Source organism: Pelodiscus sinensis, chromosome 31, assembly GCF_049634645.1.
Source record: "Pelodiscus sinensis isolate JC-2024 chromosome 31, ASM4963464v1, whole genome shotgun sequence".
NCBI classification, from domain to species: domain Eukaryota; kingdom Metazoa; phylum Chordata; order Testudines; family Trionychidae; genus Pelodiscus; species Pelodiscus sinensis.
In genome coordinates, this window is record NC_134741.1 from 516,189 (window position 1) to 530,834 (window position 14,646).

General features: G+C 56.9%; 1 pseudogene; it reads right to left on the reverse strand.

The window, feature by feature from the left end:
* Nucleotides 1-5,684: 5,684 nt before the first annotated feature.
* LOC102456655 (zinc finger protein RFP-like) lies at nt 5,685-14,382 on the reverse strand (annotated as a pseudogene).
* Between the last annotated feature and the right edge of the window lie 264 nt (nt 14,383-14,646).

A 14,646-nucleotide genomic window follows, 5' to 3' on the forward strand; every position in this document is an offset into this window, starting at 1 on the left:
CCTGAGACTCCCTCCCTTTAGTGCCAGACCCAGGCAGCTGCTGGGACCAGACGTGAGGGCATCAGGGGAAGCTGCAAGAAACACAAACTCAGCCCTCTGCATCTCTAGCCAGCCTGGCAGGTTCCACAGACCCAGCCTCAAGACCAAGCACCAGGGGGCATTAGACACCCAGCAGGGAACTCAAAATTTTATTTTTTCACCAGCCCGGAGAAAAAGAAGCCAAAGCACATGAATTAGGAGAGTTTTGTAGCAACCAGCCCAGGAAGGTCCCACTGAGAGTTGAACTCAGATTATAGGGTTCAGAGCCCTGAGTGCTGCCTATTACACCATGGGATCAGCAGATGCTGTTTTTGATGGAAACCTATGACTCTCAGCTCTCAGGCTGCCTCTGCTCTCCTGGCTTCCTTCCAGCTGCCCCATCCCAGCTGCTTATTTTTTGTTTTTATTTCAATACCAGCTCTAGTAGAAGCCATGTGACACTCTTCCCTCCCCCATCATGGCATGCAAAGGTCGCTGCCCCCAACCAGACTCTGAAATGGCTCCCTGCTTCCACCTGGCCCCATGGGGCTGACTGGAAAGAGGCCAGGGCCAGGCTGGAGCCAGGGGAAGCAGGAAGAGCCCCAGTCTACATAGCTCCTTCTTGCACAAAAGGCTTGTGTAAAAACAGACCCCCAATAATTATGCAAATGAGCATGGCAATATGTTAATCTGTGCTTCATTTGCATAAGCTTTTGCAGAAGAGAGATGCAGTATGGAGATAGCCTAGGTGGTAGATAGCCGTGAAGTAACATAGACTCAGGAAAAATCCCTGGGCTGCAATCCTTAGTTACACAAAATAAGAATAATTCACCAGCTCAGATGTGATTTCTAACCCCCCAAACAAGGAAAATAATAAAACCTTTTGCACTTGCATTTACCTGGCTTTGTCTGTGCTTGCAGGATTGGAAAGGTCCTCTGGAACAAGATGGCTTTTCTATAGCTCTATTGGAAGGCCTGTAGCTATTCAGTAGGTCTAAACTAAAGCCTTCTTCTGCCCCCAGACTGAAGAGCAGCTAAATCAAAGCCAGAGGGTTCTTGCTGTTTGCTACCAGCCTACTTCCACTGTGAGGGCACCACCAAGCTCAAATGACCTTAAAACCAACTCCAGATACAGGTGGGGGGGGGGGGAGAGATGGTGGAAAGAAGAGACACATTGGCCTGGCAACAAGGCACCACTAGGAATTGAACCCAAGATCTTTTACTTATTAGGCAGATGCTTTAGCCAACTAAGCCATGGTGCCCTCTTTGAGAACAACCCAAAAAGCTGTTCTACTTAATGCTCCCAGACACCTCCTTCCCATTCCAAAGTGCAGCCATCACAGCCGGACTGAGGGGTGGGCGAGCTGGGCAGCTGTCTGGGGCACCAACTGATGAGGGGCTCCTGATGGCAGCTGTAAGGGGCACACCATATCCCTTATAGCTGCCATCAGGTGCTGCACACCCGGCTCCCACAGTGCTGGCCCCCTCCCCCATCCGCGCAGCACCGACCAGCAGTGCCCTTCCCCTCAAGGCCGCAGGGCCCTGCATGGCCTGGCGCAAAAGCCAACAGCAATGGCCAGGCCAGACTAGGCAGTGCATGTGCCCTGCACCCCAGGGGAAGGCCTGCACCTGGGGGCGGTGCCATGCACCCAGGCCTGTGGCACCAAAATGGCTCAGGCCAGCCCTGGCAGCTGTTCCCCATTCCCTTCCAGCTCTTGCCATGACTCAAGGCCTGTGCAGCCCAAGCCATTTGATTGGCAGCTGGTACCCAAAAGCTTTTTGTCAATTGTAGCACCAGGCCCCAAAGGGACAGACCCAAGGCAGCCGCCTGGTCCTAAGGCCAGGCCTGCAGCCAGGGGAGGGGAAAGAATCTCTCCTTTCAGCTGGAGTCAAATCAGCAACCTAAGGACACTTGTCAAGCACCCGCTACAGGCCTCCGCTCTGCCAGCTGAAATGTACCTGGGGCAGGCTGCTTCACCCAACTTGGCCCTTCCCTGAGTGCCAGGGCAAGAGCCCCCCAATGGGATGGCCTCCCAGGGGAGGGGCAGAGGAACCCAGCAGCACAGGGGTGTCACAGGTGTTTCACGCACAGAAGGACCCTTGAGTGAAACCAGGCAGAAACGCCGCATCTCGCTCTCTGCAGCTCCCCTTACTGCCCTGGCAGGGCTGAGCCTTCTCGCACTAGCCTGGGCCTGGCATCCCTTCCCCACCTGGCACCACAGAAAGCCCCTTGGCGTGAGCCTGGGCAAGCTCTGAGAGGCTTGTGCCTTGGCCTCTTCTGCCCTTGGTGCCGGCTCTCCCGGCTGCCCCCTGTGTGCTGCTGGCCAAAGGAGGCAGCAGGGCAGGAGTGGGGGAAGGAGCAAGTCCCACTGAGGCCAACAGCTCGGGCTTAAGCCTCCAGCCCCAGCACAAAACCTTCAGCTGGACCCGTGTTGTTCCTTCCTGACCCCGCATAAGCTCACAGGGAGAATGTGCCCCATGTTCCATCCCTGCACCAGGTCTGGGCAGCTGGGCTCAGCCTCTCAAGCAGCCCACAGGGCCTTTGAGGGACAGACTGAGAGCAGGGCCCCACTTACACACCCTCATCCTGCCCCACTGGCCTGCGTGTGGCGCTGGCATGGGACAGGCAGGAACAGCAGCCGGGACAGAAAGCAGCTTGGACTGACGGGCGAGTCTCACTTGCTGACCAGACTCCCAGGCCCTGAGCTCTGGGGCCGGCCCGAGGCGGAGGGTGTGAAGAAATTCTGGGGGGGGGGGGGGGCGGAGGAGGTGACCCAGCCCTCCCCCCATTAAACTTTTTTCTTTTTTGCTCAACAAGTTTTGCTGCTATTTTGGAGGGGGGCATGAGGGTTTTTCAAAAATCAAAAAACAGGTGCGTGATGTTGAAAAGTCTGGGAACCACTGCAAGGGGACAACCCAGCAGGGACTAAAAGTGAGTGCTCTAGGTGAGGTTTGAATTCACAACCTCAGTATGTCTCCTACAAGTACTGTTATATAAATACTGTGCGCTGACCCATTGCGCCACTGGAAGAGATATTTAAAATGTTTCTTAAAAGTCCTTAGATTGAAAAAGTCAAGAAGCACAAAGTGGACTAAAGTTTTTGCTGTGCCCTCGCTCCTCCTTTTCACAGGCAGAGCCAGGGGGCTCCGCGCATCCAGAGACTCCTCCCTCTTCCTTCCTGGTCTCTGAAAAAACCTACCCTAGTGGGGCACGGGGCTGGTGGAGGCCAGAGCACTAGAGATGAGTTGCAAGTGTATTAGTGCTCCCTTTGCACATGAGAGGTAGCAGGATTCACTCCCATCTTCTCCCACCTGTTCATTGCTGCTATGGGGCCGGCCCCTTTCCTGCTGCCCCAATTCTTATTCCCACAATATACATTGTGCAGGGGCCATTGGTCTTTGCTCCAAGGCATGTGGCTGGGAGCCAGTACCCAGGACCCTTCCCAAAATATACAAATCTTCCCTCCCCTCCTCTGTTCTGCTCACACTCTCTGCCTGCCTCCAGCATGGGCTGAGCTCAGGAGTCAGATGGGCGACCTGCCCTGCAGCTGTGATGGCATCAGGCACCTGAGCACAAGCCTGCTCAGTCTGGTGACGAAGCTCTATTGGGCCTCAGACAAGCAAAACTGCCCTTAGTGAACCTCAGGACAAGGAAGCCAAAAGGCCTGGAGCACAATGACCTCTCAACAACCACCCCAACTGCTGCAGGTCCCACTGAGATTTGAACTCAGCTTGTAGGATTCAGAGTCCCAAGTATGGCCCCTTACACCATGTGACCTAGGCTGTAATAGACATCTGGGACACTCAGGTCTCAGACTGACCTCTGCACTCCTGGCTTCCCCCAAGTGTCTTCATCTCTCAGGACTCTCTGGCTACATCTACATGGCACATTTATTTTGGAATAAGCTATTCTGGAACAGCTTATTTCAAAATAGCATGTGTACACTGCAGGGAACCTTCAAAATGAGTCCGAGGAGGGTTTCCTTAATGTAGACATGCTACCCTGATTTAGAGCCCCAGGTAGAATAACTTAGAATGGCCCTGGGGATTTCGAAATATCAGAAGTGGAGCATCTACACAGGTCTCATTTTGAACTAGCTATTTTAGAATAGGCCTTATTCTTCGTACAATGAGGTTTAGAGAAGTCGGAATATGCTGTTCGTTATTTCAAAATAACAGAATTGCTGTGTAGATGCTCACATTTTTATTTGGAATAATGGCCATTGTTCCAAAAGAACTTTTCTGTGTGGACATAACCTCTGTCCTGCCCCAGCTCTGCTGCTTTCATAACAAACTGCTTGTTAGGACCAGTCACAATCTGGGGTCAGTGAGGGTCCATCCCACCCGAGACGTATGTTCTACAAAAGCCTCTTGTTTTCTACACACTTCTCAATACTGGCTGCAGATACCACTCTCACATGGGGGTGTAGCTCAGTAGTAAAGTGTTTGACTGCAGATCAAGTGCCCCCTGTGAGAGTGCCTACTTAATGAGGACATTCACCTTTCCAGGATTTCCATTGTATGTGAACTCTTTAAATGAATACAAATCCTTAGGCTACATCTACACTGCAGGCTTTTTGCACAAGAACAACTGTTATTGCACAAAAATGTGCAGAGCACTGCACGAGGGTTCTTGCACAAGTAAATTTACAATACAGCGTTGGAAAACAGGGCTTCTTCCAGAAGAGTTATTCCTTTCCCCACAAAGAATAAACCCTCTTGCACACGAGCTCTTCCACCAGAGGACAGTGTAGACAGGCAACATGAATTTCTTGTGCAAGAAACCCATATAGCTAAAATGCCCATCAGAGTTTTCTTGCACAAGAGAGCATCCACACTGCCATGAATGCTCTTGCACAAAAGCACATCTCTTGCACAAAAAGCACATGGCAGTGCTCTTGTGGAAGACCTTTTGCAGAAGAATGCTTGTGCAAAACAGTTATTACACAAGAAGGCTGCAGTGTAGACGTAGCCGTTGTGTTATGATGGTGTTTAGGGTCAATAACTGGGGCCACTAAATGGTGCCTGTGACCTAGGGATCCATGTTGGATCCCCTCAGGCACTGGCCACTCAGAGAATGGTCTGAACTGGATTGTCCTGCCAAGTGGTACGCAGGTTCCTGAAAATAAGTGGCAGAACAGGTCTGCACAAAAGGGCTACGTCTACACTGGCCCCTTTTCCGGAAGGGGCATGTAAATTTCACCAGTCGTCGTAGGGAAATCCGCGGGGGATTTAAATATCCCGCGCGGCATTTAAATAAAAATGTCCGCCGCTTTTTTCCGGCTTTTAAAAAAGCCGGAAAAGAGCGTCTACACTGGCCCCGATCCTCCGGAAAAAGTGCCCTTTTCCGGAGGGTCTTAGTCCTACTTCAAAGTAGGAATAAGACCCTCCGGAAAAGGGCACTTTTTCCGGAGGATCGGGGCCAGTGTAGATGCTCTTTTCCGGCTTTTTTAAAAGCCGGAAAAAAGCGGCAGACATTTTTATTTAAATGCCGCGCGGGATATTTAAATCCCCCGCGGATTTCCCTACGACGACTGGTGAAATTTACATGCCCCTTCCGGAAAAGGGGCCAGTGTAGACGTAGCCCAGGGGTTTTTTGTGCAAGAAGGAGCAGTGCAGACAGCTCCTTCTTGCACAAAAGCCTGTGCTGCAAAAATGATGGCTCATTAGGTATGCAAATGAGGTGTGGCAATATTTATTCCCACACCTCATTTGCACATCTTATCGCACAACAATGTGCAGTGTAGATACAGCCAAGGAAGCCAAACACTGGCATTACCTGTCTGTCTCTGTCTGTGGGATCAGAGCAAATCCAGTTGTATCATAGGGCTTGGCCAAAGCTCCGTAAGTAAAGCACTTAGGTAACTCAGGAAACAACTAATAGTCTCGTAGCACCTTAGAGACTAACCAAACATGCAGATGGGATCATGAGCTTTTGTAGGCACAGCCCACTTCTCATGAAAGCACATGATCCCATCTACATGTTTGGTTAGTCTCTAAGGGGCTGCAAGACTATTTGTTGTTTTTTAAGTTTTTCCTGTTACAGACTAACTCGGCTCCCCCTCTGAAGCCTGTGGGTTATAATGGCCAGGTGAGGCTGACCATCTCCAAAGAAGCACTGCAAGTAGGGCCAGCCAGCTGGGCATTAGAGGGGTTGTAGCAGTTCCCCCAGCTCACAGACTACACTGTAGGAGTGACAATCCATTGCAGATGCCTTTCAGATCATCCCTATGAGAACAGGTCTGAGATCTGGTCAGCAGAAAGGCTCTGCCATGGGAGTCACTGTCAGGGACAGAGAATCCCTTCAGCCTCACCTAGGACTGGGGAGATTGTCAGGGGAGCTGCGTTTCTACCCTGAGCATTATGACCAGGATAGAAATAAGGGCGGAGCGTCCCGGAGAAGCTGTCGGTGAAGGTGAAGAGATAGGACTTGTCAGTCGCATTGTAAAACAAGACCTCGCCCGCCTCGTAGTCCAGGAAAATCCCCACCCGGCTGGGCCTGGCGCTCACGGGGAGGGGGGTGAATGGGCAGGTGAGGGCCTCATATTCCCCGTTCCTCAGCCACACAGCCCAGTGTCCATCTTCAGGTGATAGTGTGACCGACTCCTTCCTGTTCACAGATTCCCTGCAAACCCCCAGAGTCCATCTAGGCTTGTCTCCCACCTCCACCTCCCAGTAATGCCTCCCGCCCGCGTACCCCTCGGCACCCAGGACACAAGCACAAGGATCAAATCTCCCAGGAGTGTCAGGCACAACGTGGCGCGTGTCTCCACATCTCACACGTTTCTGATCCTCAGACAGGATGAGTTTGGGATGGGCCGTGTCTGGATCCAGAGTCACATCCACTAAGGAAAGAGTCACAGAGTCAGGGCTGAGGGCAGGAGCTGGTCCCTCAGACCAAAGGGAAATTAACCTGCCTCCCCATTAATTGTGTCAGGAGTTGATACAACATAAAGAGAGGCAGGGGCAGCTGCCATAAGGAGGGGAAAGATAGATGGGGGGCAGGTGAGGAGGAGACCCAGAGGAACAATGGAAGGGGAGTGGAGACAGGAAGGGGAAGAGGGGGCAGGACAAAGAGTAGAGAATGGGCAGGTGCCAGGAACATGGGAGAAGGGCGAGCACTAGAGGGAGCAGAAGGAAAGAGGAAGAACACATTAGGGGACAAATGGACAAGCAGGCACCAGGAAGGAGAGGGGGCTAAAGAGAGGAGCAGGAACCAGGAGGGCAGAGGGGTAGTGAGGACAAGAGTGGGAACCAAAGGGCAGAGGTGATAGAACACAGGACGTTCCAAAGGACAGAGGGGACAGGTTCAGGGAGGACAGGGACTCACATCCCCAGGGCAAGGCTGGGATCATGATGCCACTCCCACCCCCTGTCTGTGGGGTCCCTGAACAGGGTGGGCCCAAGGGTCTGGTGTTATTGCTCCCCCTCCCCCAGGGGCCGGGCCATCTCCCAGGCCTGGGGCACTGGCAGAGCACTGGGGGAGGGGCGGAGTGCAGGGAGTCAGTCTCACCCCAGGGCAGGAGCTGAAGTCACTGACACCAGAGTGAGGCCAGTTACCTGCAAATACTCGGGCTCGCCTGAGTCCTGGAACAAGCAGAGAGAGAGGTGAGAATTCCCACCGCAGAGCCCTCAGAGCAGGAACGTCATAGCCCCTCCCTCTATCCCAGTTCCCCACAGAGCAGGGTCCCACCGCCTCCGACTCCTCTTGGCTGCTCTGTCCCACGCTCCCCAGCTGGGCTCCCCCCTGCACTGATCCCCTCGCACCTGCTCAGCCCAGGGGCCGCTCTGGGCGGAGGAACAGGCTCCCACCTGCTGTGGTGCCCGGACCTAGGGCAGCGCCCCAGGATCCTCACCTCTCTCCGCAGTCAGCGCCCCTGAAAGGGAAGAGAAAAACCCGTCACTGGCGGGGGCAGTGCCCAGGGATCACGGCCCAGCTCTGCCCCACACTGCCAGAGGGCCCTGGGGAGTAAGGCCCGGGAGCCAGCTTCTCTCAGGCATTTCCCCCCTCCCAGCCATGCAAAGAGGCCCCTGGGATTTCACGTGCACCCACACAGGGGAGGTACCCAACTCCTATGGGCACCAGTGGGAGTTAGGGGCCCAAGCTGTTCTGGGCTTCTGAAACTCCCGCCAGGCACCTGTCTAGCTCTGAGCGTCTGGCCCAAGGGGTTCAGACACCAGGCCCAGGCGTGTGGCTGGTGTCAGTCAGGGAGGCTCCACGAACATCCAGGGAGCTGGGACTCGGGCCCTGAGTCTGTGACAAAGTCTCTCACGGCAACCAGCTCTCAGGGTTCCCTGGAAAGCTCCCCTTGCCCCTCGGCCCGTGCAGGCTGGGCTGGGGGACCCTCTGCTTGGCAGCAGGAGGGGGTGGCCACAGGGACCAGGGCAGCAGGGGAGGCACCTTCACTCCCTGCGCCTGTTCTCCACCATCCACGTCCTGCTGGGATCCTGCCATTCTGCTCAGAGCAGCCTCTGGACTCAGGAACCCGTCAGCCCCTCAGGAGCAGTCCCTGGGGTCCCAGCTGGGCCTTTCTACACACCCATACAGTGAAAGAGGAACCCCCAACAGCACCGCCCCGTACCCAGGAATCCCATCACAGCCCTCTGGAGACTGTTCTCTCCTGGGAAGTCCCAGATTCTCTGCTCCAGCTCCGGGCACTTGAGCGCCAGATGCAGCGATGTCGCCTCCTTGCCCCTGCAGAGACACGAGGGTGGTATTGGTCTCCCACCTCAGCCCCCCCCCCCCAAGCCAGACAGGGGAACAGGTGAGGGCTGGGCCACAGGCAGAGCTCACAGGACCCTGACCTTGGCTTCCCAGGGAGTTTTTCCTGCCGTGCCTGGCCTGGGGCCTCTCTCCAGCCAGAGGGAAAATAGCCCATGCAGCACCAGGCCCAGCTCCCGCACACCTGGCCCAGCCCATGTGCCCCAAAGATGCCTGGCTGGGCCGCTCCCAGGCTGAGAGAGGGGCCCGTTCTCCAGACCCAGCTGCTCCTCAGCTTCTCCGCTCAGCCCCTGGGGGCTCTGGGATGGGGACACTCTCCGCAAGGCCTGGCCTGGGACATTCAGCTCTTTCCCCACAGCTCCCCCCATGAGCTATGCCAAAGCTGGGGGCAGGTCCCAGCTGGGCCCTTGGGGTGACCGGCCTCTGTCCTATTAATATTCCCCTGAGTCAGCCCAGCCCCCAGGGAGGGTTCCCCAGCCCAGAGCTGTGGGGCAGTCCCCTCCCAGGGTGCCTCACACCCCCACAATGGCAGTGGCACCCCGGGCGGTGGGTACAGAGGGGGCAGGGTTCAGAGGGTGAGACAGGCCCATGGTGGGGGGCTGTGGCTGGATTCACAGACCGTGCTCTGAGCCTGCTCCCAGCATGACGGGGGTGGAGGGCAGATTGAGCCTGGACGTACCTGCTCTCAGCGCTTCTCACGCCCTAGAGAGGAAGACAGAGCAGAGAGTCACTGGCCCAGCCCAGTCCCTGCCCCAGAGGGGTCACACTGCTCCCCTGCCCCACAGGCTGCTCCCCCAGGTGGGAGACCCACTGAAGGGCTGTGCTTGGGGGAGCCAAGCCCTTTTCACCAGCTGCTTTGCAGGGGGCCAGGCCCACTTTTTTACCAGCCTTCCCAATGGGCCAAACTCCTGCCTCTCTGCAGTCCTGGGGCTGTGGCCCTGCAGCTGCCCCTGGGCCCTGCTCCCTGCCCTGAGTTACCCTGTGAGCCCCCAGTGACTCAGGGGCATCTCCTCCCCACACTGGTCTCCAGGCATGTCTGACCCCATCTCACCTGCAGCAATTCCAGCGCCGGCTGCCAACACCTCTCCTCCAGCTCCGAGATCAGGGCGCTGAGCTGGGAAATCTCCTCGCCCAGGTGGGCGGCATGTTCCTCCCTCCTCCTCCCAATCTCCTCATCCAGCTCTCCCAGCCAGGCCAGCAGGAGGTGCTCTCGCTCTGCCAGGAACTGCTGCAGCCGCTCGCACTCCCAGTGCACAAACTGTCGCTCCACGTCTGTCTGCCTCTTGGGGCGCAGAGTGGGTGGGGCCGGGACGCGGGTGAGCGGGGCCATGGGAAGTGGCAGGGCCTTGTCCGAGTTTTGCAGAGCGTTTCACTCCGTGTCTTTGCCAGGCCAGCTGGGTCTGTCCCAGGGCTAGTCCCAGGGCAAAAGTATCACCAAAAATCACCCCAACCCCTGTCACTTTACCAAAAAAATGAGGTGCAGCCCAGGCCTTGGGAAATGGTGCCGAAACCAGCCGCTGGCATCCCTGGGGTGTTGGATACTCACACCTGGGGGTCAGCTCAAATCTCTCCTCAGTCTGATCCGGCCACATCTGGGCACATAGCAGTTTGACAGGCCTCGTTCCTGCCCTCTGCAGTAGAGAGGCAGAGCCAGAGGCTGCTCCCAGACAGGCAGGGATGAACCCACAGACACCAGTGGAAACTAATGCCATGACCCCCAGGAGCCTGACCCCCTCCTCCTGTGCAAAGTGGCTGGGCAGGGCTGGGCACCAACCAGGAGCCTCTCGCTCTCCTTGGCCCAGTTGGATTCCAGGCCCCGGAGCGCGTCTCTCTCCTCCCGAAGATGCTGCAGGCGGCTCAGGATTTGCTCCTGCAAACACAGACAGCGGCTCTGGGGGCTGCTTGGGGCCACTGGCTCCTGCCCAGGGAGAACAGCACCACGAAGCAGTGAGGCTGGGGAAGCAGGTCCCCCCTCTCCAGCCCACGGTAACTCCCCAGCAGCGCTGCTGGGCCTGGCCCAGCACCCATGTGGCTGGGACCTGCTCTCAGGCAGGCCCCTGGCTCTATACAGGGCAGGGCAGACATATGCAGGGGGCTCTGCACTGCAGAGAAACTGCCCCTGTAACTCCCCACCCTACAGAGCCTGGTCCCTACCTTGTACTCCTGGGCAGCCTCCTCGATGGGCACCACCGTGTGTGCACGGTGCTCCCGGGACCTGTCACACACCACACAGATGGGGGCCTGATCCTCCTGGCAGAAGAGTTTCAGGGCCTCCTGGTGCTTCTCACACCCTGGCTGCCCCTCGGGCACTGGCCCTACTGGGAGCCGCAGGCGTTTCACCAGGTCCACCAGGTTCCCCAGCTGGTAGCTGGGCCGCAGGTGTCTCTGCAGGACGGTCTCTCTGCACTGGGGGCAGGAGAAGTTGGGCTCCTACTCCCCCCAGCACCGGCTGAGGCAGGCCTGACAGAAGTTGTGTCCACACTTGATGGTCACGAGGTCTGTGAAATACTCCAGGTAGATAGGACACGTTGCCTCGTCCTGGAAGCTCCCAGCCTTGCCTGTTTAAAAGTCTCAGAGGGAGCCATGTTAGTCTGTAACTAAAAGAAACTTAAACATCAAGTTTTCATGGGCACCACCCACTGCTCCATGTTTGTCATCTGAGGCAGTGGGTTGTGCCAAGAAAGCTCATGACACTCTCCAGACTTTTTGCTAGTCTCTCAGATGCTACAGGGCCAAGGGTTTCTTAAGGCACCCAGAAGCCAGCGTTGCTCCCGTTTATAGGTGTAGGCAGGAGCTGAAGGACTGTGTCCCTTACAGTGAGCGGGGACTGGGGAGGAGCCCTGTGGTGTCTATGCAGATAGTTTGCTTCTGCTTTGCTTGGGTGTGTTAACTGTCTGGCGGATACACTGGGGTTTTGCTCAGTGTCATCAACAGGCTGGTCCCACGGCCATTGTCATTTACTGAGCAAAAATCCTCTCAGGTTTGGGGGTTTCCTCACAGCTTTTAATTGCAGCATCATCCCCTTTCTGGAAGGGAGCTGTTGCCCTGAATCATGCTCTTTGTTGGGGGGGGGGGGAGGAGGAAGAGCTAAAGGGTAGATGGATTAAACCCCTCCCCCCATTTATCCTTCATGTTTCACCATCAAATTCTGTTCCCTTTTGTACCCAAAAAAAGCAGGGTGTTGCTGAGGCATGTGACTCACCCCATCATCAATGATCATCAGAGCCAGGACCCATTTGGGGACCAGTGTCTCCCAGCTGCTAAGGCAGGACTGCCCCCCCCCCCCCAACAAGCTGTTTTACTTCCCCAGGTAGGTTGGAGAATGGGCATGATAAGGGCACCACCACTCCAGGGGGCTGCTCTCTGCTTTGTTGCCTTGTTTCCCTAGGCAGGACCCGGAGTGGCCACAGATGCCTGCTCCAGCCCCTCCCGTTCCCCTCCCCTCGGGCCCCTCAAGCTCAGGACAGTGGGCCACAGGGAGTCGCTGCCCCCAGCGCTCAGACACGGCAAGTGGCCGCTCTGTGTCAGTGACCAGGTGTGGCTGGGCCACAGGAGGGGAAGGGCAGAGTCAATTTCCCCACCAAGACTCAGCTCCAATTTGCCCTTCCCAGCTGCTTTCCCCCGTCTAACCCCACCGCTGTTCCCCTCCAACTGCCCTGAAACCTTCTGACTCCACCCCCCACCCCTGTGATTATGGGGCACCCCAGGGCTCCCTGCTGCCTAGGTCGGGGGGGGGGACACTTCCCAGTGATGTACCCCATTGTGATCTGACCCCCCCTCAGTTTGCCCTTTTCCCGTCCCTCCAGCCTTGCCCCCCTCAGTTATCAGAGTCACTCTGCCCCCCCGCCTCCTCCTGACACGGGCTGTGACCCCGCTTTGGGTGCCCCCCCACATCAGACCAAAGGGGGGGCTATTCCCTCGGCCCCAGAGCTCGCACTTTGCCTTCCTGCATCTCCCCATTACTAGCTATGGATAGAGCCCCCTGGGATGGTGCCACGGGGCTGGGCTGGGCGGGACCGGGGAGGGCGTCCCTGCCCCGGCCATGCTAAGCCCAGTGGCTACCCCATGGGGCAGACTGTAGTCCCATGGTGCGCGGCTGCTCTGATTGGTTCCTGGACCCCGACCCCGGCCCTGGCCCCGTCCTGAATTCTTCCCCCCGCTCTCAGCGTTTCTGGGGCCGCCCGGTCACTCCCGGCGGCAGGGGAATCCCTGCGTCACCAGGGCGTGAGAGCAAGGGGCGGGGCAAGTAACGTCACGGATGACGTTCCAACAGGGGCTGGGCCCAGGTGAGGGAGACTCACGTGCAGGCTCTGCTGCCAGGTCGCTGTGGGGGGCAGGGTGGGAGCTGAGGGATGAGGGGGCAGACCGCAGTTGACTGAGGAGGCGGGGCTTGCACTGAGGCGCTGCCGGGGCTCAGGCTGGGGGGGGTCATGTGGCTGAGAGGGCGGGGCCGGAGCGGGGGAAGTTGGGGGGGGTACAAGTTCCCTTTGCAGACGCAGCACGTTCCTTTGCCCCCGCGTGATCCTCTCTGCCCGGGTGGGTCCGTGAGGGACCCGCAGCCAGTTCGCAGCGCGGCGGGGAGCGGGCGGATCCACACGTGGCTCATCATATCTCTTTTGGCTTAACAAAAAATCCTCATTTTAAAAAAATGAAAAAGTGTAAGGAGCCCTGAGCTAGAAGGTCCAAAGGCAGTTGGGGAACAGCAGGGGGGGGGGCTGGGTTGGTGGAGGGGGGCAGCAGTTGGGACGGGCAAACCCAGCCACGTTTTGTTGCTGGCACAGAGCGGCCACATGCCCACGCAGTCCCTGGGGCTACTGGCCCTGAGCTTGTGGGGCCAGACAGGAAGGGAACATGAGGGGCTGGAATAGGCATGTGGCCACTCTGGGTCCTGCCCAGGGGAAGAGGGAAGTGAAGCTAAGAGTAGCCCCCTGGAGTGGCTCCCCTCACCCCCATTCTCCACCCCACCTGTGGCAGTAAAACAGCCTGTTGGGCTGGGCAGCCTGGCCTTAGCAGCTGGGAGACATCGGTCCCCAAATGGGCTCCTGGCTCTGATGGTCATTAATGACAGGACGAATCACATTCCTCTGCAGTACACTGCTTTTGTTGGGTGCAAAGGGGAATAGAATTTGTTTCACAATCATTGGGGACTATGGGGGGGGGGGTTAAGCCTTCTCTCTTCTACCCCCAAGAAGGAGAATGAATCAATGCAACAAAGTGCATGTTAATGGAGGCATGAACCAGGCCTGGATGTTTGTGATGAAGCCGACAATCCAGCAGGGTCTGTAAAGGAAGCCCGAGAAGGGGAGGCGCCTTCTCTGCAGCCCTGTTGCAAAACTGGGCCCAGATTGCCAGGCCTGCCTGCCTGGTCACAGGATTTGGACTCCCTAGAGGAACTTGCTTCACCCTTCCAAACAGGCTGTTTCTACAGAGGCAGCGAAGCAGCAGCTGCACCATGAGGTGGAGTGACACCAGCCCATGGTGCAATTGGAAATCGTGGTCATGAGAACAGGTCTGCACATTGCAGGAGAGGCCATGGAGGGAGACGCCGGACTCATCAGCAGCCTGTGCCAATCAAGGCTCAGACACACCAGGGCCATCAGGATGAGCTGCATCTGGTCCAGCTGGATCTTCAGCTGGACCATGATGATGAGAGGGATCAAGAGGAACACATACACCAGACCCCGCCCAAGAGAGGAAGCCGGCAATGGAGAGGAAGTCTTTGCTCAGACCCACAGCAAGCACCTGTCCCAGCTCACAACCCTTCTTCACCCAAACTCCTGCCCAGACCCCACCCTCCCTCCTGCACCCTAGTCTTCTGCCCTGAGCTCCCTTCTGCACCCAACCTCCATCCCATCCTCCAGCCCTCTTCATAAAAAAGTGCAGCCCCTGACCAAAATCTTGGAGTG